This window comes from Bubalus bubalis, chromosome 15 (assembly GCF_019923935.1).
Source record: "Bubalus bubalis isolate 160015118507 breed Murrah chromosome 15, NDDB_SH_1, whole genome shotgun sequence".
Lineage (NCBI taxonomy): Eukaryota > Metazoa > Chordata > Mammalia > Artiodactyla > Bovidae > Bubalus > Bubalus bubalis.
In genome coordinates, this window is record NC_059171.1 from 44,571,188 (window position 1) to 44,594,351 (window position 23,164).

The window sequence follows — 23,164 nt, forward strand, 5'->3', positions numbered from 1 at the left end:
GCCCACTTTGAGGGGTTGGGGTGTGTTACCCGCTGAAATCCCAGGGAAAGACAGCAACACCTCGGTATCTTACCAGGGAGATGTTGTTAGAAAACAAAATCCCTTATCTTGGAGCAAAATCACAGGGAAAGCTAGTAATCACTTGTGTCTTAACAGTGTCAATTCTACATTTATTTAAACCAAGAGCTGTTTATCACTAAAAGGTTATTATATACACGAATCCACTCATGCAAATGAGAAATGTGTATGTTAATTTAATCATAATTGGGAGAGAATGTTCATCTTTTAGTAATTCAGATCATGAGAAAAAACCTGGTGTTCAGAGAGACAATGAAAAGAAAGACCATCATAGGAAAAGTCTACGGTTCAATTAAGATGGGATGGGGTAGGGGGGTGTACAGTTCTTGCCTTGGGTGCAAATTGCTTCCCAGCACTAACTCGCTAGTAATCCCCAGGGGGTTGCAGGAGCTATTGCACAGGAAGTTCTTGGAACAGATAATGCAGGTTGAACCTAAAGTATAAAAAATCCCTCAGTAAATGTCAACAGTACTCATCACCCTCATCATATCGATACTTGTAACTTGCTAGTAGGCTAAGTCGCTCAGTCGGAGAAGGCAATGGCACCCCACTCCAGTACTCTTGCCTGGAAAATCCCATGGATGGAGGAGCCTGGAAGGCTGCAGTCCATGGGGTCGCTGAGGGTCGGACACGACTGAGCGACTTCACTTTCACTTTTCACTTTCATGCATTGGAGAAGGAAATGGCAACCCACTCCAGTGTTCTTGCCTGGAGAATCCCAGGGACGGGGAAGCCTGGTGGGCTGCCATCTATGGGGTCACACAGAGTTGGACATGACTGAAGTGACTTAGCATAGCATAGCATAGCATAAGTCGCTCAGTCGTGTCCGAGTCGTTGAGACTGCATGTAGCCCACCAGGCTCCTCTGTCCATGGGATTCTCCAGGCAAGAATACTGGAGTGGGTTGCCAGGCCCTCCTCCAGAGTATCTTCCCAACCTGGAGATTGAACCCAGGCCTCCTGCACTGCGGGTGAATTCTTTACCATCTGAGCCACCAGGGAAACCTGTAAGTTAGGCTGGCCTAACTTAATACAGTATATATCTCCCAGATGTTTATATTTTCCCAGTGGTCATATTGTGTAGCTTATGAGTCATTGAAGCAACTAAGAGGATCCTACACTTCGTCTGTTGTCCTATCAAATTGTGTAATGACCCAAGGCAGGGGCTGGCTTCCAGGCCACAGAGGGCAGAGTTCACAGGTCACCACCCTGTTCACACCTTCCCAGCCTCAGTGTTTTAGCCCGTCACCCAGGCGGTGTGAAGCATGCCCATCGCTGGTGTACGCTTCTGGGATGTGTCCCATTCATTCACCCGCTTCTTCTCCAAACCCAGACATTGGCCTGTGTACCCCCCAGCTAACAAACCTGTGGTTTTGTCTGCTAATGTTCATTCCTTTTGCAGGCTCCTTAGGAAATGTAGAATTCCCCTCAACTTGCCCTTCACTCGCTCATTCCTAGAAATAATGTATCCATATTCTAATCTTCCCAGCCCAGAGATCGAACCAGGCCTCCTGCATCATAGGCATATTCTTTACTGCTGAGCCAACCAGGGAAGCATGAACAGAGGATCCTGGAGGGCTCTAGTCCATGGGATCCCAAAAGAATCAGACACAACTGAGCAACTGACCCACCGCCACCGTTGTGATCTGGGAGTATATGAGATAAATATGTGTGTGTGTTAGTTGGTAATAATCACAGAGAAGCACACAATATAATAAAAGTTATTAAAATAACTAATTGATATTTAGAAAGTTATTAAAAAGAGGTCTTCAGAAGTGCTAATAATCATTTACACTATTTCTTTAATGCCAGATTGGTCTCTCCTGCCTCGATTCTGACCTAAGAAGGTATCTCATAAAGAGCTTTTTTGCTTCCCTCTGTTCTCAGAGCAGGGAGAGCTGGTTATGTGAAGAAAGTCCTAATGACTGTAAGAGCCATCACATTAAAGGCTTTGAGGGTCCTTTAGGGACATTATGCTCCCATTATCTGTTGTGATATAGCCAAAATTATACTCCCCTTGGCAGCGTTTCCATGGCAGGTCCTTGATCCTGACTCATAAATGCATGATTTATTCTGAGTAGTTGTGGTGAAGAGTCCCTCACATTTTTTTTTTTCATTGTTGTATTGCCTTTAAGACTGAGTTTGAACAGTATTTTAGGAAAAGAGAAAAAGTAAGAAGATATTAGGTTATTTTATTACCTGAAAGAATACCAGGGAGCCTGGGGGAATTCATTTGAGAAAGAAAATGGCATTTTGTCTATTGTGATTGGGAACTAGTTCTCCAGAAGCTTAGAGCACTCAGGGTAATATGGGATTTATTTTGAGTTGTGTTTCCATGATATTAAGAGCATGATGGTATTCAGTAACACTTTTGTGCCTTCTAGTAAAAACAAGCATCTCTTGTTTTGATCCATTTTCTTCTTCTCTGTTTTGCTACTGTGTAGATAAATTTGAAAGCTTGTAGCCCTGACTATATGTAACCAAATAGTCTACCAGAGGGCCCCTCCTTTGTTAGGGAGGTTTAAAAATGGTTTCCTATTAATTCACAAGTCTGTGTGGGTGAATGCTTTTTTAACGTGACATTTCTAAGACGCTTTTCTTGCTTATTCCAGAAAAGAGAGGCCTAGTCTGTTATTTACTACCTGCTTGGATAGTCAAGTTTGTTCAGCAAAAAATCAAGTAGAGTCTCAGCTGACCACAGGTGAAGTCTAATGGCCCAAGTGGTTAAAGTAAACATCTCAAAAGTAAATAGGCAGAAATTCTGGTTCTGTACTTGAGCTCCCTAGACCATCTAGATGAAGAGGTTCTTTTAACCGGTCTGGATTTTAATTCCACTGTCAGCAAAATGAGTATGTTCGTACAGCATTGGTACATTAAGGTCTCAAGGCAGATGCCGTAGACTTGTAAAATACTCCCTTAAAAGTTAACTGTCTTCAGAGTCTTCATAGTAGATTCTGGCTTTCGGGTAGTTTTGAGCTGTGAAAGTTTACAGAACCTCAAGAGCAGTTCTCTAGAAAGGTTTTACATTTTATTTAATTTTCAGTGTTTTTAAGGGGCTTTTCTGGCTTGTTCTTCTCTGAAGCAAGAGCTTGGCTCCAGTAAGGACATACGCCTTCTGTCTAGCGCAGAAGTGCATAGACTGTTGACAGAGGATGGGAATGGGGCCAGTCAGGAGGGACAGGTTAGAACCAAGTGTTTCTTAGAATGTCCACTGGGCTTCCCTAAAAGCTGAGAAAGCTGGCTTTTTATGGGCACTCAGTTTCTCTTAAGGCTCTTTGAGTAGATCCATTTTGTTTTATAAAAATTCCTATCGGAAGCTTGGCCTTTGAGAAATCATTCTGCAAATATTCCAGGAGTATGCAGGCAGGAGCTGGAGGCCTCTTTCCTTTTTCTTTCATTATTGTTCGTGTGTCTCAATTAAGAGTTTTGGGTGACTGCTCCTTGGGCCCTGGCCAACTCTCCTCCCTTCCTCCAGAAGTTCCCCCGCTCACCTGCACCTTTCTGGTGGTAAACACCTGGGACGCTGGGCGCGGGTGCAAGGCCAATGTGTAGGACACAGACTCATGCAGCTAGTTCGGAGCCAAAGCACAATTGGATTATGTCGAGAAGGGAAAAGGTGCCACGTGAATTTGCCATGTTTCTGCACAGAGCAGGCCAATTTAAATATAGCCTACTACCACAGCTTGTCCAGAATTAAAATAGACCAGAACAAGTGGCAAATGGCAGGGCGCGGGGCTCTCTGCCAGGAGATGGCTAAGGGACGGGAAAATGGGCTTTTGAGATGGATTGTGAGGGCTCAGATAACAGCAGCAGACGGGACACCCTGGGATCCTACTTCAAAACTTCAATTTCAGGTCAACGTAAGTGTGCAGAGTCCAAAAGAAAGGGCTGATGAAAACACTCAGCAGCCCAGAAGGCTGCTCCAAATGTGCTATATGATTATTTCAGAATTAAAATCTGGTCCCTGAATTCCCCTATAGTGACATCTTACCAAAAGTCAAGGACAATACCGTTGCAGCTAGGTTTTCCAGGCATAGATGTTTTTAGCCCATGAATTGAATTACGTAATAATTGTATAATGAAGTCTTATTTGAGCCTGGTGCTGCACATAATGAAATTAGAACTTGAAAATATGATGAACAGCCCTGCCTTTACTGGTTTATCAGAACAGTGATAGTGGTCAGTACAAGAGTTTTAGCAAATATTTCAGTTCAGTTATTCATTCCTGAAATTTTTTGGTTGGTTGATTTTTAGTCTTTCTTGATTCCACCTGTCATGTACCCTGAGATTGAACAACACGAAAGACACATTTCATTGTAGGAGAGTAAGTACGGTTAGATAGATACTTGCTTTGAGAACAAGCCAAAAAAGATGCTCAGCAGTGGTTAATGTTTGCTGGTGCAGATAGACATTTGATAGCCCATGCAATCAGTATCGGAGAAGGCAATGGCACCCCACTCCAGTACTTTTGCCTGGAAAATCCCATGGACGGAGGAGCCTGGTGGACTGCAGTCCATGGGGTTGCTAGAGTCGGACATGACTGAGAGACTTCACTTTCACTTTTCACTTTCATGCATTGGAGTAGGAAATGGCAACCCACTCCAGTGTTCTTGCCTGGAGAATCCCAAGGACAGGGGAGCCTGGTGGGCTGCCGTCTATTGGGTCGCACAGAGTTGGACACGACTGAAGCAACTTAGCAGCAGTAGCAGCAGCAGCAATCAGTATACACATAACTAAAATGTATGTATGTTACATATTTGCATATTTTTTTTATTCTTCCCCCAAAATTAACTGCCATGTTAAACCTATTCAGCAGACGTTTAATACTACTTTTTTAGTGATATGAGGAATTTGTCATCTGATAGCATCTAAATTTCAGACCTTGAGAACCATGGTTGATAAGCTGGTTTCTGAAATTATGCCAGCACTATGGAAGAGATATTTTAAAAATTAAACAGCAAGAAGTTATTTTATCATATGAAAGTGTGTGACTGTGGTGACTTACTGTAGTGTCTCAGAGTTCAGGGGGCAACAGAAACCTTTCTCTCCAGATGAGCATGTGAACCTTTTTAAAAATTTATTATTATTTTAATTATGAAAATATGATATCACATTTACCTGAGACTTGGAAAATATAGAACAAGGTTATATATAGCTCAACTATATATCAGATCAGATCAGATCAGTCGCTCAGTCGTGTCCGACTCTTTGCGATCCCATGAATCACAGCACACCAGGCCTCCCTGTCCATCACCAACTCCCGGAGTTCACTGAGACTCACGTCCATCGAGTCAGTGATGCCATCCAGCCATCTCATCCTCTGTCATCCCCTTCTCTTCTTGCCCCCAATCCCTCCCAGCATTAGAGTCTTTTCCAGTGAGTCAGCTCTTCACATGAGGTGGCCTAAGTACTGGAGTTTCAGCTTTAGCATCATTCCTTCCAAAGAAATCGCAGGGCTGATCTCCTTTAGAATATTACAGTTTTTTAAGGTAGATAAGTTAAGATTTTTAGTTGGAGTTTCAATATCAAACTCTCAAAAACTAATAGAATGAACACACAGACAAGTAGAAGTAGAAACCTGAAAAGCACAGTGAACCAATTCAGCATAATTAAGATTTATACAGTTTTCACACAAGAGCAAAATACAAATTCTACTCAAGTTCCCCTAGACTATAAACTAGGAGACCCTGGAACATATCCAGGGACATAAGACCAGTTGCCAAAATTTGATGGTCTAAACGTATTGAAATCATACAGAGTCTGTTCTCTGAGCATGAGAACCTTTTTTATTTTGTCTGGCTGTACAGGCTCACCCATTTATGCTGCTGCTGTTGTGACGTCTAAGAAAAACATTGCAGAGAAGTTTCCTATTTACAATTAACTGTTGCCAACAGTGATCACCAGCCAGAGAGAAATGGAAGGGGGAAAAAAAGCTTTCATTTCACCACCGGAGTTACAGAAGGGTCAGAGCAGGATGGTGACATGGACAATATAATCAGTAAGAGAAGAAAAATGAATTTAGAGTTAAGTAGACTTGGGGGTGTTGCCTGGAATAGCAAATAATTTGAAGGCATTTGTGGACATTTGTAGATCATTGAGTACACTGAGGTTTTGTTTGCCTTAGCAGACATTAGGAGCTGATCATGAAATGAGAATGTGGACAGCCTTGAAAGGAGACGGGCCAAGAGCAGTTATTTTAGAAAGCACAAGTTCACACGTGATCTGAAACCCAGAGACATGTCAGTAGAAAGACATGGGACAGCAGGACATGAGTGTTGTCAGTAAAAGCTCCCAGAAACAGAGTTGTGGAGCAGCAAGTCACTCACCAGCGTCAAGCTTCCTTGTCTTGCATGGAAAGAGGCTAATCCTTACCTCTCCTCCTTACTCTGGAACAGATGACACTTTGCAGACATTCCCGTTCTTCGTTGGGAGAGACTGGAGTGCAGAGGCATCCCCATGCCCTTCTAAGGATGGCAACTTCTTCGGGATGGGCTTGCTCCAGATTTGATGACCAACTCTCATTAGCCTCCCCTTTCCTTGATGTCCTGTACGTTTTCAGGGTAACAACTGGTCAGCCCAAAGGGATTGCATATGAAGCTATAAAGAGGGCTTTTTCCATTTCCTGCCCCATCTCATTCATGTCAGAGCAGAGTGAAAAATGGGAAGTCTGCTCCACCACTGTGTCCGTTACAGTCCATTGGGGTCCAGGATTATAAGCGTACTTTACAGGTTTCCACCAGAGTCCTCCAGAGTCTCTCAAGGCTCCAAGGTTCTCGGCCTCAAGTAAAAGTGGATTTCTCATGCTTCTACTCCCTAGCACCTGTAAGACAAGGGCACATCCTTCGGTCATCAAGTCTGTTGTCATTCTAAGTAGATTCTGTGATTCTACTAAAACTACTGAAATGGGAAAAAAAGAACCATCTGCAGTCCTCCTCCCACTGCCTGACACTTAGCACATTCAGGAAGTCTGACCAGGAAAGTGTAGCCCATTCTGGAAGGTAAACCTGGAGCCTTTCAGCGACTGTCAGAGCTGAGAAGCAGCAGGGAAGGCCCAGGACCTTCATGCTGACACTGGGCCGCTCTCAGCCAGGGGGCGGGCAGACTTTAGGGTTTGGTGGGTAATTCTCCCTATCCCTCCCGAGTTCAGTCTGCTTTCTCCTTTACAAAGTGACAGTAGACTGAATTCTTGAGCCTCAGAGAAAACCCCTTCCTAAGTGCCAAGTGAAGTGAAAGTTGCTCAGTCTTATCTGACTTTGTGACCCCATGAACTGTAGCCCACCAGGCTCCTCTGTCCATGGAATTCTCCAGGCAAGAATAACTGGAGCAGGTAGCCCTTCCCTTCTCCAGGAGATCTTCCTAAACCCAGGGATCGAACCTGGATCCCCCACATTGCAGGCAGATTCTTTACCATCTGAGCCACCAGAGAAGCCCCAAACAGAGCTCAGAGCCTAAATGTTCTGCCTCATTCTTAGCATGTGCAATGTGCCCGCTGTGCTTGGAATTCTGGAGACTCAGTCTGAATTTCGGACAGGTGAGGGGTACTTCCGTTGGGATCAGTGCATCTGTCACTAAGGAATGGATCCAGGAAGGCAGCCCCACATTCCCCAGTGACAGCGGTTCATCCATCCCACCGACCTGCATGGCATTGCCTCCCAGGCCCTGCAGTCCATTAATCCCACTATAAAGAAAAGTAAAGGTTAAAAGTTCATCAGAAAGTGTCTAGAGCAGAAACTCAAGCCAACAGCAGGCTCTTGGTCAAGAATAATCCAAGTACTATAAGTCCCACAAGGATGTTTTATTGAGGCAACTCACTGACAGTCTATCAAGAATGAAGGAAAAGATTCCTGTTATTTGAGCCAGAATTTAACATGACCCTTTTACTTAATTTGTTTGAATTCTGCCTTGCATTTCCACCACCGTCTCTAATGAAGAAGCACACAGTTCTTTTTGTCTCAACATACATGTGTTCATCTTCAAAACCACCTTTGCCCCACCCCACCCCAACCCAGTCCAAATTATACCAAGTGTTATTTACAGGTACTGAGCAGAAAAGCAACCATCCTAGTTCATATATTTGTTCCAGCCACCATTTTTCTCAGTGTCCTAGGGTAAGTAAGCTATTATCTTATCCATTGAGTATGGGATGAAAGTTTCCTGTTCTTGGTTGAACACAGCCAAATACTTAAAAACAGATAAAATCACATTTTTTTTTAAGATTCCCACGAGGGAAAAAAAGAAAAAGAAAACTTTTCAAGAATTCAGGAGGAGCTAGATGATCTTCTGATATTTCCTTTTAAACTTGGAGGCGTTAATTACTAATTTGGTGGTTTGGAGAAGGCAACTATGAGTTAGATGAATCTGCAGTATTTTTAACACCACCTAAAATGTTCCTGCTGAAGAATAACCTTGATGAAAACCAATTTTTTCCCCCTAGTCTTTAGTAAGATGTTTTCTAAGCTGCATTTCACTTGAAAGTCAGCCAAAACTGGTTTAAAAAATATGTAAGAGAAGAAAGCACCTCGTCTGCATTTTTTAGTACAAGTCAAAAATCTATTAATATTAAAGATAATAAAGAAATAAAGAGGGCAGTATACTCGGTAAAGAGAAAGCATGACTATAACAACTGTGGGTATGAAGGAATATTTATAGCAGAAAGAGACATTTATAACTTGAAGAAGAAATAGATCATGGACATTTGCTACAATAAGATCTGTAGACAGCAGTACAGAAGTCTCTCTTCACAGCATAGCTACCAGCTTTGCCCTAAACCTTTGGAGACCTGGCGTCTGCCTGGTCATCCCACTGGATTGCTGTGTGACTTTGAGTTTGTTGCTTGGTCTCTCTGAGTTTTAAATTCCTACAGAAGGGAGAGTCAGTGTCTGACCACAGGGGAAAGACTTCGTGGGCTCTCCGAGGCCCTTCCAGTTCTAATTGTGGTTTTTAATCTGTCTGGCAAAGCACAACTGTCGAGAGTCATCTCCTCAAAACTAGAAGGTTAACATAAGGCAAGTAAATCCTTTGTGCTCATTACCTTAGTGTCCCCAATATCTGTTGCAACAAAAGACTGAAAATTTGAAGTGAAAGCAGTCAAGGACTTTGTTTCTCTTTTTAAAAAAAATTTTATTGAAGTAGAGTTGATTTATAATGTGTTAGTTTCATGTGTGCAGCACAGTGAATCAGTTACACATATATCCACTCTTTTTGAGATTCTTTTCCCATATTGGCCATTACAGGGTATCATATAGAGTTCCCCGTGGCTTCCCGGGTGGCTCAGTGGTAAAGAATCCACCTGCCGAGACAGGAGACATGGGTTTGGTCCCTGGTTTGGGAAGATCCCTAGAGGAGAAAATGGAAACCCTCTCCAACAGAGGAGTCTGGCAAGCTACAGTGCATGGGATCACAAAGAGTCAGACACAGCAGTGACTGGGAGCACATTTGTTACATACAGCAAGTGCTTATTGGTTATTGTTCTGTACACTGTAGTGTGTATGCATCCCAGCTTCCAGTTTACCCCTCTCCCCACCTTACTGGGGTAACCCTCCACTTGTTGTCGACATCTGTAACTCTGTTTCTGTTCTGTAGATAAGTCATTTGTATCATTTTAAAAATGGAACTATGGAATGTGTCCTTGTCACAGATTAGGTGTGACATCAGTGGAGTCACTGAATTACAGTTCCTACGAACGTTCCTACAAGGAAATATTCCTACTAGGAATATTTGTTAAATGGTTTGCTGAGAGAATAACTATACTCCTATTTGTCATTCCTCGAAAAGCAGTGGTGTCCTAAACCCAAAAACTTCCAAACCCATATTTTGAATGTGATAGAACTTCAGATGCAGAGTGGCTTGCGGAGCCAGTCCCAAGCAAGTTCATATTCAGCATCCCATGCCCAACAGAGGAGCCGAGGCCTTTACTGGTCACTATCTTGGAAGGTCTAGACAGATCAAAGTGTAACTGGTTGATTTGGGATCTTTAGAGAGCCATTTTAGGTAATTTACAAAATGAATATCTGACTACTTAAGAGACTGTGTTTCAACTAAGAGTTCTAGTTTGTGTCATTTTAAAGGCATGAATAATGTTTGCTTTTTTTTTTTTTTTTTTGGTGATTAAGTATTTATGAAATGGGATCATGTTACCACCAGCAAGCGCACACCCAGTGGGCGTCTGCCCCGGGGAAGAGGAAATTAGGTCTGCCCGTGACCCTGCAGTGGGGTCCATCAGTCAGTCGGCTGAACACTGCTAGCTGCCAGCGTGTGCTTCGACCACTAGATAGCCTTACATTGCTCTAATTCTTAGTCATACTTTTAATCTGTCACCACAGTGACCATTGGTAAAGGACAAAAAGCATAACAACACTGACGTGGAAATGCAAACAGCCTTGACCTGACAGTTCTCATCACTGCCCACAGGGTCTGCTCAGATCCTGAAGGTTTTGGAGTTCTTTTTAGGCACACCCAGATGTTTCTATTACAACACTAAAAAGAAATGTGGTCATAATTATATCTGATTTCATTTTACTGAATATGCATCCGTTTTGAAATAGTTTGACCCACCTTTTGTAACCAAAGGCCTGATAACTTTAGTGAGATTTAATCAAAATAAGGCCATTTCTATGAAATCGGCCATAGGAAAGAAGCCTTATTTTAAGCAACTAAAAAGCACCTAAAACTGTCACAATAGTCTGCATGTACATGACTTCACAGTTTTCTGGTTGCCGTCACACTGGTCAGTGGTCCCTAACTTAACCCTCTGTATTCCAGAGTCTCCCACTGGCAGTGCGCCTTTCCCCTCTTCCCAGAGCTCTGACGTGGGTTCATCTCCATCCTCCTTGCTCAGGTCTCTGCTTTGCATCAAGGGCCCCCTTCTTGCTTCTCTGCTTCTCCTAGAAAAGAGACCCCTGCCAGAGAGAGATGCAAAGCCATGTCAGCCTAAAATCAGGTCCTCCCAGTCCTATGTCGCAATTCGTTTTCCTTGCTTAGAACTTTAGTACAATGCTGATTCCAAATCTTTAAGCACCCAGATTTTCCCTACCAGCCCTACATTTCAGGCAGAGACTAATAGTGGCCATTTATCAACTAAATACCCTCTCTGCATTAGTCCTCAGTACTTCATAGAACTCAGTTCTGACCCTAGCAACTGTACAAGGTAATATCATTGCCATTATACAGGTAAGAAAAGTGAGGCACAAGTGACGCAGCTAGGATGTGATCAGTGGGTTTAAGCCCAGGTCTGTCTGGCTTCCAGAGTCCACACTCTCTGTCCCTTTCAGGTTTGCTGTGCTGTGTGCTGTGCTCAGTCATGTGCGACTCTTTGCCACTCCATACACTCCCCTGCCAGGCTCCTCTGTCCATGGAGTTTTCTAGGCAGGAATACTGGATCAGGTTGCAAGCTTAGGATCCTTTCAATAATTTTAAAACATTGAATCAACCCATCATTTTTTTTCCTGTTTCTTTTATTTTTCTTCATCTAAGACCCGACTCCAACAGTTGTCACCTTCTCAGAGCCTCTTCATTTTCTCCTGTTCTCTGAGAATCTTTCTTCCCGCCTTCCAACAGGATCTGCTGTCATGGATACAAGTAAAGTGCCTTTTCCTTTAGCCCAGCTAATCCCCCTGGTTACTGTCCAAATTTCCTCTTCCTTTCTGGGTCAGAAGTCACCAGCATGTGGCTCACACCTGCTTCCTCTACTCCCTCTCTTCCTTCCTCACCGACCCTCTTTGGACTGGTTTCTGCAGTGGTCTTCTTGTTAAAACTTTTTTTTTGACCACATGGTGGGATCTTGGTTCCCCGACCAGGGTTCAAACCTACACCACTTGGAGTGGAAGCTCAGAGTCTTAACTGCTGGGGCACCCAGAATGTCCCCTGACCTTCCTGTTGGAACTGCTGTCTCAGAGGTTCTCAACAAACCTACTATCACCTTTCTCCAGCACAGAGCAAGGTTGACAGACGACCCCTTTCTCAGACTCTAAACCATGCTGGCCCATTTCAGCTGCGTCCAAATCAGCCAGCCAGTGCAGCTGCCTCAGACAAATTCAGATGTGGCCCACTTCATTCCTAAGAGGAGCACAGGTCTTACCCAAGAACAGGAAATTTGAAAGGTTCCATTGGAAGTTCACCTTCTACCTGGACACCACTGCCTCTCACTTCATTTCCTCCATTAGGTCCCTGGGACATTTTGTCTCCATCCTTGGTTCTTTGCTTTTTTGACATACTCATTTGATGGATTCCTCCACCATCTGTGATCACATGACCCACATTGCTCACCTTGACCCTTAACTTTGCATTGCAGCCTTCATTTCCAGCTTGAAATGCTTAGGTCGTGTAAAATCCTGCTTGAATGTATCCCCTTTCAAACTGTCCATCCTTCCCACCTATACAGCGTCTCGGTATAGCAAAGCTGTTCATCTGCATACCAAGTTGGAAACCTTGGGGTTATCTTTTAGGTTTCTCTCTTACCTATTTTATTTATTTTTTAAAGTATTTATATATTTATTTAGCTGTCTCAGGTCTTAGTTGCAACATGTGGGATCTGCCATTGCAGCCCATGGACTCTCTAGTTCTGGTGTGTGGGCTTAGTTGCTCTGTGGCATGTCGGACCTTAGTTCCCTGTGAAAGTGAAAGTGTTAGTTGGAAGTGTGTCCGACTCTTCGTGACACTACGGACTGTAGCCCTCTAGGCTCCTCTGTCCATAGGATTCTTTTTTTTTTTTTAATTGGAGGCTAATTACTTTACAATATTGTAGTGGTTTTGCCATACATTGACATGAATGTCCATAGGATTCTCCAGGCAAGAACACTAGAGTGGGTTGCCATTTCCTTCTCCAGGGGATCTTCCCAGCTAGGGATCAAACCCAGGTCTCCCGCATTGCAGGCACATCTTGACCATCTGAGCCACCAGTGAAGCCCAAGGATCAAACCCGAGTCCCCTGAAGTCTGCATTGCAAGACAGATTCTTAACCACTAGACCATCAGGGACGTCCCTTTACCTATTTATTTATTCCACCAATATTTGAGGATAGCTGGTGTGCCAGGCTTTATGGTAAGAGCTAGCAAAACAAATATGGAGGCTGCCTGCATGTTTCAAAGTTCTGACACTTCTTCCCTTAAAGATCCTTTGGCTCTTCCTTTTCTTAGCACCATTCCCCTCACTTGACATAGCTTCCCTAGCTTGCCCCGGCCAGTATTAGTGAAGCAATATCTTGCCTGATGACCCAACCTTTGGTCTTTTCTTCTCACTTCCTCTGGATACATAGAATGTTCTGGAAATACTTATTCATGGGTGATTTTTTTTTCATTGTAAAATACACATAGCATAAAATTTACCATCTTAACCATTTTTGCATGTACAGTTCAGCTGTGTTAAGTGCATTCACATTGCTATGCAGCCAATCTCCAGAACTTTTTCATTTTCCAGAACTAAACTCTACCCATTAAATAAAAACTCCCAGTTCTCCCTCCTCCAGGCTCTGGCGACCACCCTTCTACTTTGTGACTCTAGGAGGTTGACTCTTCTAGGTTCCTCCCGGGAATGGACTCATACAAAGTTTGTCCTCTTGTGACTAGCTTATTTCATTTAGCATTAAGTTCCATGGAAGGTTCATCCATGATATAGCATACTCAGAAATTCCTTCCTTTTTAAGGTTGACATTCTGACAACCCACTCCAATATTCTTGCCAGGAGTATCCCATGGACAGAGGAGCCTGGCAGGCTACAATCCATGAGATCGCAAAGAGTCAGACACGACTGAGTGACTAACACACGTAGGCAACACACACACACACACACAAGCAACATTCCATGTGGACTTTCCAGGTGGCTCAGTGGTAAAGAATCCACCTACCAGTGCAGGAGACTTGGGTTTGATCCCTGGGTCAGGAAGATCCTCTGGAGTAGGAAGTGGCAACCCACTCCAATAATCTTGGCTGGAAAATTCCATAGACAGAGGATCCTGGCAGGCTGCAGTCCAGGGGGTCACAAAGAGTCGGACATGACTGAGCCCACACACTTTATGTTCCATGTGCAATTGGGCTGTGTTTCAATTATCCCTTCTTTCATAGAGGCACCCTTGGGTTGTTTCTACCTTTTGGCTGTTGTGAATAATGCCCCTGTGAATATGGATGTACAGATATCTCTCTGAGACTCTGCTTTCAATCTGGGGTGGTATATACCAAGAAGTTGAATTGGTGGATCACATGGCAGTTGCATTTTTCATTGTGGGGGGACCCACCATACTGTTTCTACAGCAGTTGCACCATCTTGAGTCCCCACCAGCAGTGTGCCAGGTTTATAAGTTCTCTACTTCCCTGCCAATACTTGTTACCTTGAGTGGCTTTTTTTCAATAGTAGCCATCCTAGTGGGTATGAGGTAGTATCTCATTGTGGTTTTGATTTATATCTCCCTTATGATTAGTGTTGTTGAACACCTGTTCATGTGCTTACTGGCCATTTGTGTATCTTTGCAGAAATGTCTCTTCAGGTCCTTTGCCCATTTTTTAATTGTTGTTCTTATTATATAAGTGGTAAGAGTTCTTTATATATTCTGGATACTATCCAAGTATCAGATAAATGATCAGCAAATATTTTCTCCCATAAAATGAAGTTTTAGTCTTATTTACTGTAATGTGTTTGAACTGTAGAATAACGCTCATTAAAAGGACTTTTCTCTAAACATTATTTCAAGAATAAAATATCCCTTAAATTTGTTTTTATACCAGATTTGTCTTAATGTGTAAATTACACAGCAAGGTAAATTTTAGATAAATTTTATAAAACCCAGAATAAAGTAGAAGATAGCCAATTATTTAGCTTATTCCAGCTGAGGATTAGAAATGTGCTTTTGGCCTGGCCTGTCCGGAGAATATAACCTTTAAGCTTATTAAGTTTGATAAAATGTTAGGGAATAGAGCCTGTAATGTACTTAAGAATGAAGACTCATTTTCCAAGCTTGAAAATGTTCTGGATATAGAAAAAATATATATAAAGAAAACTGCATGGTTGGCTATTCTGTCCCCAAGTAAATCACATATGTCCCTAAGCATTCACACACTGTCAGGAACTGGAGTTCAGAAAACTTAATATAATAAGAGCTTATTGATCCTGTAATCTTTCTTCAATATCCGGCCAGTCTCCAAAAAGGATTTGCAGGGCATTATAAGTCACATACATAAGAGCATTCCTGACACCAGGTAATGTTAAGCCATGTTGTTAGAGGGGATAACCATGCACATAGATTGACAGTAATTTTATTCCAGGTTTCCCAGTAGCTGTAACAAAAAGAGAAACAATAAATAATGTGGTTCTCATTGTATGATGCAAGGAAGCACACCAGCATGTCATCAGACCAGACTTTTCCTGGCACTAAATTTAAGAGGAAATATATTGCCTAGATCTTTATGAACATGACAGTAATACACATAATGGACAATATTTCACATTCTTCGTATGAATCTTGGTTCATAGACTCTCTTGGTTCATCCTCCTATCTCCGCTGGATAAAAGGCCAAGGCTTGATATGAATTATGCTTCTGTGGAGGCATCTCTAAGGCCACTAATGTAATGTGGTTTAAAACTTCTGATCTCATGGACAGGAACCATCTGTGACTAGATTGGCCTCAGCCTGGTCTCTGGCTACCCACGCTTTCAAAGCCCATGTCGTCATACCTCTGCAAGACTTTGGGCCCTTGAAACATCAAAGCCACATTTCAATGGGGATAGCACACCCCTTAAGCTACATTTTATGTCTATATAACTTGATAATGCCTTTAGAAAAGGAAGCAATGAACCGCCCTGGCAAAAGAGACAGCTATTTGCTGATGCTGTCACTTGTTCTAAACCAGGACCTAAGAACACAGTTTTGAAGTGACTGTTCCTGGTCCTGCCTTTTACAAAAGAAAAAAGCAACTTGGGAAGGAAACATTAACATTCAAAAACTAAAGAGTGTAAAGATGGAACTCGTCAGAAGTAGTTTTTCCAAACCAAATTTACTGAGGCGCTTTTGCTGACTCTCTGCCTGTTACAGATTAAAATCATCAGCAGCTATGCCAGTGAATAGGTCTGTGTGTGAAAGACTGGAAGTTAAAAGTCAGGAGGGGCAGCTCAGGGCCCCACCTGTGCCTTAGCAGGCGTATATGCTGCATCCCATCGAGTTGGTCTGAGTGGAGAAGCACATCGATACTGAGAAAGCAGTTTCTTTCAGATACAGGAACTTAGACATCACGCCTTTGCTTTTTAGCTGAGAGCTGTGGAAACACCAATTTCTTGTTCATGTTAAGAGTATTCCTTGCTTAACACACTAATTTCTTTAGAACTACCACTGTATACACAGAGTAACTGGATTTTGCAAGGCTAGCTCTCATAAGTGAATAATGTCACAGCCCAAAAGGAAGGCTAACAGGTCATTTGTTGGCATTTTCCTGAACGTGATACCATAATCCAGGAAAGACTGGTGGTTATTGTTAGGCAGTTTCAAGGGAGCCAAAAGGGAAGTGCAATGGTGGACTGCATGGACAGACGCAGGGAGATCAATTCTGCCTTTGCAGGAACCAGTGAGATGTGACCCGGTCAGGAGGAGTGACAAAAGGAGATGTGCTGGGGTCAGGCGTGTGTTGAAGGTCCTGCCAGCCGCCTTTGCTGACCGTGGATGTGGCCTGTGAGAGAAAGGGAGGCAACAGGGATGATTTACAGGGTCTGGGGCTGAGCAGCTGGAAAAATAGAGTTGCCATTATCTAAGAGCTGGAGTCTTATGCACCATTGCTTTTTTTTTTTTTTTTTTACATTAAAAAAAATTTTTGGCTGTACTGGGTCTTTGTTGAGGTGCACAGAGTCTTCATTGCTGCAGGTTTTCTCTAGTTGTGGAGAGCAGTGGCAGCTCTCTAGTAGCGGCATGCAGGCTTCTCATTGCAGCAGCTCCTCTTGTCACAGAGCTTGGACTCTAGGGTGTATGGGCTCAGTAGTTGCGATGCACGGGCTTAGTTGCCCCATGGCATGTGGATCTTAGTTCCCAGACCAGGGATTGAACCCCTGTCTCCTGCACTGACAGTGTCTCCTAACCACTGGGCCACCAGAGAAGTCCCTCGATTACTGTGGTTTTTAAATGTTGCTAATAATTTCCTGTAAGTATATGGAAATCAAAGCAGATTACATGTGTAGCTCCTGAACCAATCAATGACAGCCTCTGCCATCAAATTTTCAGAGTCAGATCAGGCAACTTCACTTTGAACATAACAAATTTTAAGACACATCAAAATCAGCATGTTTTTCTCAAAGCAGTTTTTTGTTGGGAAGAAAATATAAACAGTAGAAATAGAAAATTATAAACATTGTATACAGTTTTACCTTTAGCCAAATTCTGGTTCATTCTAGATTAAAATCTTTATCTGCTACGAATAGGTGCATAAAATATGGAAACAAGTTGGAACAGTTGTCTGAGGGACCTGCGTGTACCTTAGTAGTAGGTATGTGCTGAGCGTGTTCCATGTATTATGTGCTTTTCTTTTTTTGTAAAAACATTATAATGTTTAAGAAAAACTGAGAAAGCCAGATTGTTTTGTTCTGAGTAAGGTGTTTCTGAGAGTTCATGAAACATGTATTTTAGTCTCTAAAGAAAAAAAAATTCTCATCAAATTCCCTGGTGGCTGAGATGGTAAAGAATCCACCTGCGAGTGCAGGAGACTCAGGTTCGATCCCTGAAGATCCCCTGGAAAAGGAAATGGCAACCCACTCCAGTATTGCCTGGAGAATTCCATGAGCCTGGTTGACTGTAATCTGTGGGGTCACGAAGAGTCGGACATGACTGAGCGACTAACACTACTACTGATTGGAAAGCAACAAGTTGTAATGAAGGTTTGAGTACAATGATGCCTGACATTCAGAACTTCCACTGTTGCTGTTTGGGCTGTTCGCAAGTGACCTTTGCAGGGCTTATGTCTGGGTGAGGGTCACTTACCTGCTGTACCAGCTTAGCCAGTGACCCAGAACTCTCCGTAGCTATTTACCCCAAAATAGTAACTCTCTACATGTTAAAACTGGTTTATTGGTAAAAGTAGGACCCTGAAAGTCAGCCAGCCACTGATGCCTGAAAGATGGTGTTTTCCCCTTACTTTCTGCTGCATTTGATACGAGAAAGTATAGATGATGATGATGGTATTAGGAGATTCCTGAGGGTCTGAAGATTGATGGGTGTCAGCAGTCTTTGGAGTAAACAAAATCTTCTTGGGCACGTGTGAGCGCTCCTTCTTTGTATGTGTTTCACGTGAACAGCCATCTGGAAGCAGCCGGGCATCCACTTTGAGTAGTTTCCACCTGTCTTCTTGCCCACCACCAACCCCCCACCACTGACCCACGAATGATGGCATTTGGGCATCTCTTACTGACTAAAGGGATTGTGCGTTGCTCGAGAACTGAGCCTGGGATTGGAACACATAAGTCACACGAACCGGGGTCAAGCCCAGATTTTTCCCTGGACAAAATCAAGATGTATCAGTGGCCCGACCCCACAGCACTTTTGATGACAGCAAACTCAGATGGCTTCCTGTTCTCTTCTACTTTTTAAAAATTATTTATTTATTTTTGGCTAAGCTGGGTCTTTGTTGCTGTGTGTGGGCTTTCTCTAATTGCAGTGGGGGTGGGGGCTGTTCTTCATTACAGTGCAGTGCGCGGTGGCTTCTCCTGTTGCAGAGCACGGGCTCCAGGCACACGGTAGTTGTCATGCATGGGCTTAGTTGCTCGCGGCATGTAGGATCTTCCCAGACCAGGGATTGAACCCGTGTCCCCTGCATTGGCAGGTGGATTCTTAACCACTGGACCACCAGGGAAGTCCCTCTCTTCCATTTCTTGTTATCAGGTCCAGGATTACCAGAAACTCCTGGGCACACACTTGGCTTCAGGCTTGACTATGGTTTTGACCATCATGGCAGTCGTGCAGAAGCACTGACACAGGGAGGCACTCAGTGGAAAAGTGCCCCTGCCACCTTTGTCTGATCTTGCAGAAAAGAACAAGTAGTAAAGGGTTAAGGCTTCACTGATGCAGTGCTTCCAAAATATATTTGAAGAAGGGTTAAGCTGTGTTTGTCTGTTTTCCAGTTTAGCTTGCTGTCAGAAGTGGTGGAAATACTTCCACCAATTTCACTCCATGGTGGTGGGTTGTGATTGAGTCAGAATAAATAGTACTTGAATTTTGTAGGTTTATCATTGAAAGGCTAGCAGATTTTATTATAGGGCAGGATAACTGTACTCTTGTGGCTTCATTAATTATGGTACCTAGACATAATTAGGCTCGAGCTAAGTATAGCAGATAAAATGGAAAATAATTCTGGGGACAAAAAAGAGTTGAGATTCTGAGAAACTGAGAGAGCATAAGAGAGGGCATCCACTGAGTCTCAGGCCCAATACATGAAACTAAAGCCTCATCAGTGGTGGCTTCCTCGGGGGGTTTTTAGGAATATGTTCTAACCCTCTTGATCTTGTCTCCATACCCTATCAACAGGGATCATATAAAATACCCTCTGTAATTCATAAATAATAATTCTGATGAATTTGATTTATTCAATTTTAATTCATACACTTTATTTTTTAGAGCAGTTTTAAGTATACAGAAAAAATTGAGCAGGAAGTACAGAGTTTCTGTATACCTCCTCTGCCCACATCCACACCCAGTTCCCCTTGTTATTAACATCTTGCAGTAGTGGGTACATTTGATACAATTGAGGAACCCATGTGGATATGTTAGTATTAACTAAAAGTCCGTACTATATGGTTCACTCTTTGTACAGTTCAGTGGGTTATGACAAGAACATGATGTCATGTCCCCCCCATTAGAGGATTATCCAGAATAGTTTCAGCCCCTAAATATTCCTTGTGATCCACTTGTTCATCCCTCACCTGCTTTCACCATGAACCCTTGGAAACTGCTGATCTGTAGTTTTGTCAGTCCATTCATTTTTAAGTGACTGCCCAGCTGTTCCTAACATCCTTCATTCTTTTATTTATGAAATGATCCTTCAATAAATACTATGTGTCAAGCAGTGTTCTGTGCCTTGGGAATATAGTGTTGCTGTTATTTAGTCCTTAAGTCATGCCCGACTCTTTGCAACCCATGGACTTTACAGCACAACAGGCTCCTCTGTCCTGCACTGTCTCCTGGAGTTTGCTCAAACTCATGTCCATTGAGTTGGTGATGCTATCCAACCATCTTCATCCTCTGCTGCCCCTGTCTCCTCCTCTTGCCCTCAGTCTTTCCCAGCATCAGGGTCTTTTCCAATGAGTCGGCTCTTCCCATCAGTTGGCCAAAATATTGGTGCTTCAGCCTCAGCAATAGTGTTTCCAGTGAATATTCAGGGTTGACTGGTGTGATCTCCTTACAGTCCACAGGACTCTTAAGAGTCTTCTCCAGCACCACAGTTTTAAAGCATCAGTTTGACACTCAACTTTCTTTATGGTCCAACTCTCACATCTGTGCACGACTACTGAAAAACCATAGCTTTGACTATACAGACCTCTGTCAGCAAAGTGATATCTCTGCCTTATAATACACTGTCTAGGTTTTTCATAGCTTTCCTTCCAAGGAGCAACCATCTTTTAATTCCATGGCTGCAGTCACAGTCCACAGTGGTTTTGGAGCCCAAGAAAAGAAAATCTGTCACTGCTTCCACTTTTTCTCCTTCTGTTTGCCATGAAGTGATGGGACCTGATGTCAGGATCTTGGTCTTTTAATGGTGAGTTTCGGGCCAGCTTTTTCACTTTCCTTTTTCACCCTTATCAAGAGGTTCTTAATTCCTCTTCACTTCTGCCATTAGAGTGGTATCATCTGCATATCTGAGGTTGTTGATATTTCTCCTGGCAGTCTGGATTCCAGCGTGTGATTCATCCAGCTTGGCATTTTGTATTATATACTCTGCATATAAGTTAAATAAGCAGGGTGACATGATGGTATACAGCCTTGTCATACTCCTTTCCCAATTTTGAACTAGTCCATTGTTCCATGTCTGGTTCTTACTGTTGCTTTTTGACCTGCTTACAAGTTTCTCAGGAGACAGATAAAGTCATATACTCATATCTCTTAAAGAGTTTTCTGCAGTTTGTTATGGTCTACCCAGTCAAAGCCTTTAGTGTAGTCAATAAAGCAGAAATAAATTTTTTCTGAAACTCCTTTGCTTTCTCCATGATCCACTGAAAGTTGGCAGTTTGATTTTGTGGTTCCTCTGCCTCTTTGAAAACCAGGTTGTACATTTGGAAGTTCTCTGTTCAAACACTGCTGAAGCCTAGCTTGAAGCCATTTCTTCTAAGGAATTCTCCATCACAGAAGTAGATATAATGGTCATCTGAATTAAATTCACCCATTCCTGTCCATGTTAGTTCACTGATTCCTAAGATGTCAATGTTCAATCTTTGCCATCTACTGCTTGACCATGTCCAATTTACCTTGATTCATGGACCTACCATTCCAGGTTCCTATGCGATATTGCTCTTCACAGCATCAGACTTTACTTTCACCACCAGACACATCCACAGCTGAGTGTCATTTCCATTTTGGCCCAGCCGATTCATTCTTACTGAAGCTATTAGTAATTGCCCTCCATTCTTCCCCTGTAACATATTGGACACTTTCCAACCTGGAGGCTTATCATCTGGTGTCTTATCTTCTTGCATTTTCCTCCTGTCCATGGCGTTCTCCAGGCAAGAATACTAGAGTAGGTTGTCATTCCCTCCTCCAGTAGACCACATGCTGTCAGAACTCTTCACTATGACCCGTCCATCTTGGGTGGCTCTGCACAGCATGCCTCATAGCTTCATTGAGTTACACAAGCCCCTTCCCCACGACAAGGCTGTGATCCACGAAGGGGTGGGAATATAGTAGAGGACCAAAACTAAGAAAAAAAAAATCCCTAAAATAAAAATCTCCTGACACTTAACATTATAGTACAGCAAGCCTCCAAGCTCAGCTAGGTCCTAAGTAGGAGTGAAGGGGGCCCCTGCCTGAGAGCACAGGGTGCGAGCAGAGAGTTAGAGGTCATTGGAGAATGGGGCCTCCGGCATTTAGCCCCAGATCCTCAGATCAGACCCTGTCCTCCCCGGCTAGGGCACAATGCCATTTCCCAACATTTCCTCTCCTGCTCTCTCTGAAATGAGTGCTGTCACCTCTTTTAAACTCTTCCTAAGCTTTTACTACTAGTTACTATAGCCCTGCCTAGCACTAATAAAAGAAAATAGGAAGTTTACAAAATTATAAGAAGTAGGTGCGCAGGGTCGTCATCTGAATACCAGTTGGACAAGATCTTCTCCTTCAGAAGTGGATGACCCAGTCGCAGCCTCCAAGCCCCTCTTCTTGGGCAGGCAGATGTCAGTCTCCATGAGTCTTGCCATAGGGAGGCCCAGTCTCACTCCTGCTTCCTTCCTCCCAGCCCTAGTCCTCTAGAAAGAGCAGAGGTTTCAGTGGGTAAGGAATTGGGCCAAGGAGAATGTGGTAGACTGAAAGAGACCCCTTTCCTCCTCTGCAGCTCCACTTCTCTCCTCCTTTTTTGTTTCACACAAGAAATGTGCTTAAAGAGCAACTAAATGGACTTCTTGGAACCATCCTGGACACATTCTCCCAGCAGACCCAGAGGGGAGCCCACGGTATAGGTCTGCTCCCAACTACACATTCAGCAAATCACACTGGTAGCATGAGCTGGCCGTGCTGGGAGCATGTCTTCAGTACACAACAGAAATCAGCCAGTGCAGGCACTTCCCTGATGGGCCGGTGGTTAAGACTCCTCACTTCCAGTGCAGGGGGCTCAAGTTCAATCTCGGGTCTGGGAGCTAAGATCCCACATGGTGTGTAGCATGGCCGAAAAACAAACAAACAAAAAAATATTTCTAAAAAAAGCAGTCAGTCGATGCTACAGATCAGAGTTTTACTATTTTTTTTGTTGTTCCCCAGAGAGCTTCTTTACTAGCACACCACTGGGCAGATCTTTCTTACTCAAATCCTTATATTGACTCTACCAGAGAAATGAAATCTATGGGCTCTATACTAATTTGCATGATCCAGTCCTGTTCTCCATGGTTGGGGGACAGAAAAGGAGAACCGCACCCCCAGCCAAACTCAATAGG

At 43.2% G+C, this 23,164-nt stretch overlaps 1 protein-coding gene across 5 annotated transcripts in view; it reads left to right on the plus strand.

Moving 5' to 3' along the window:
* Positions 1-23,164, plus strand: part of JPH1 (junctophilin 1) — a 91,738-nt gene that overhangs the window by 48,244 nt on the left and 20,330 nt on the right. The gene's annotated exons all lie outside the window — the stretch shown is intronic.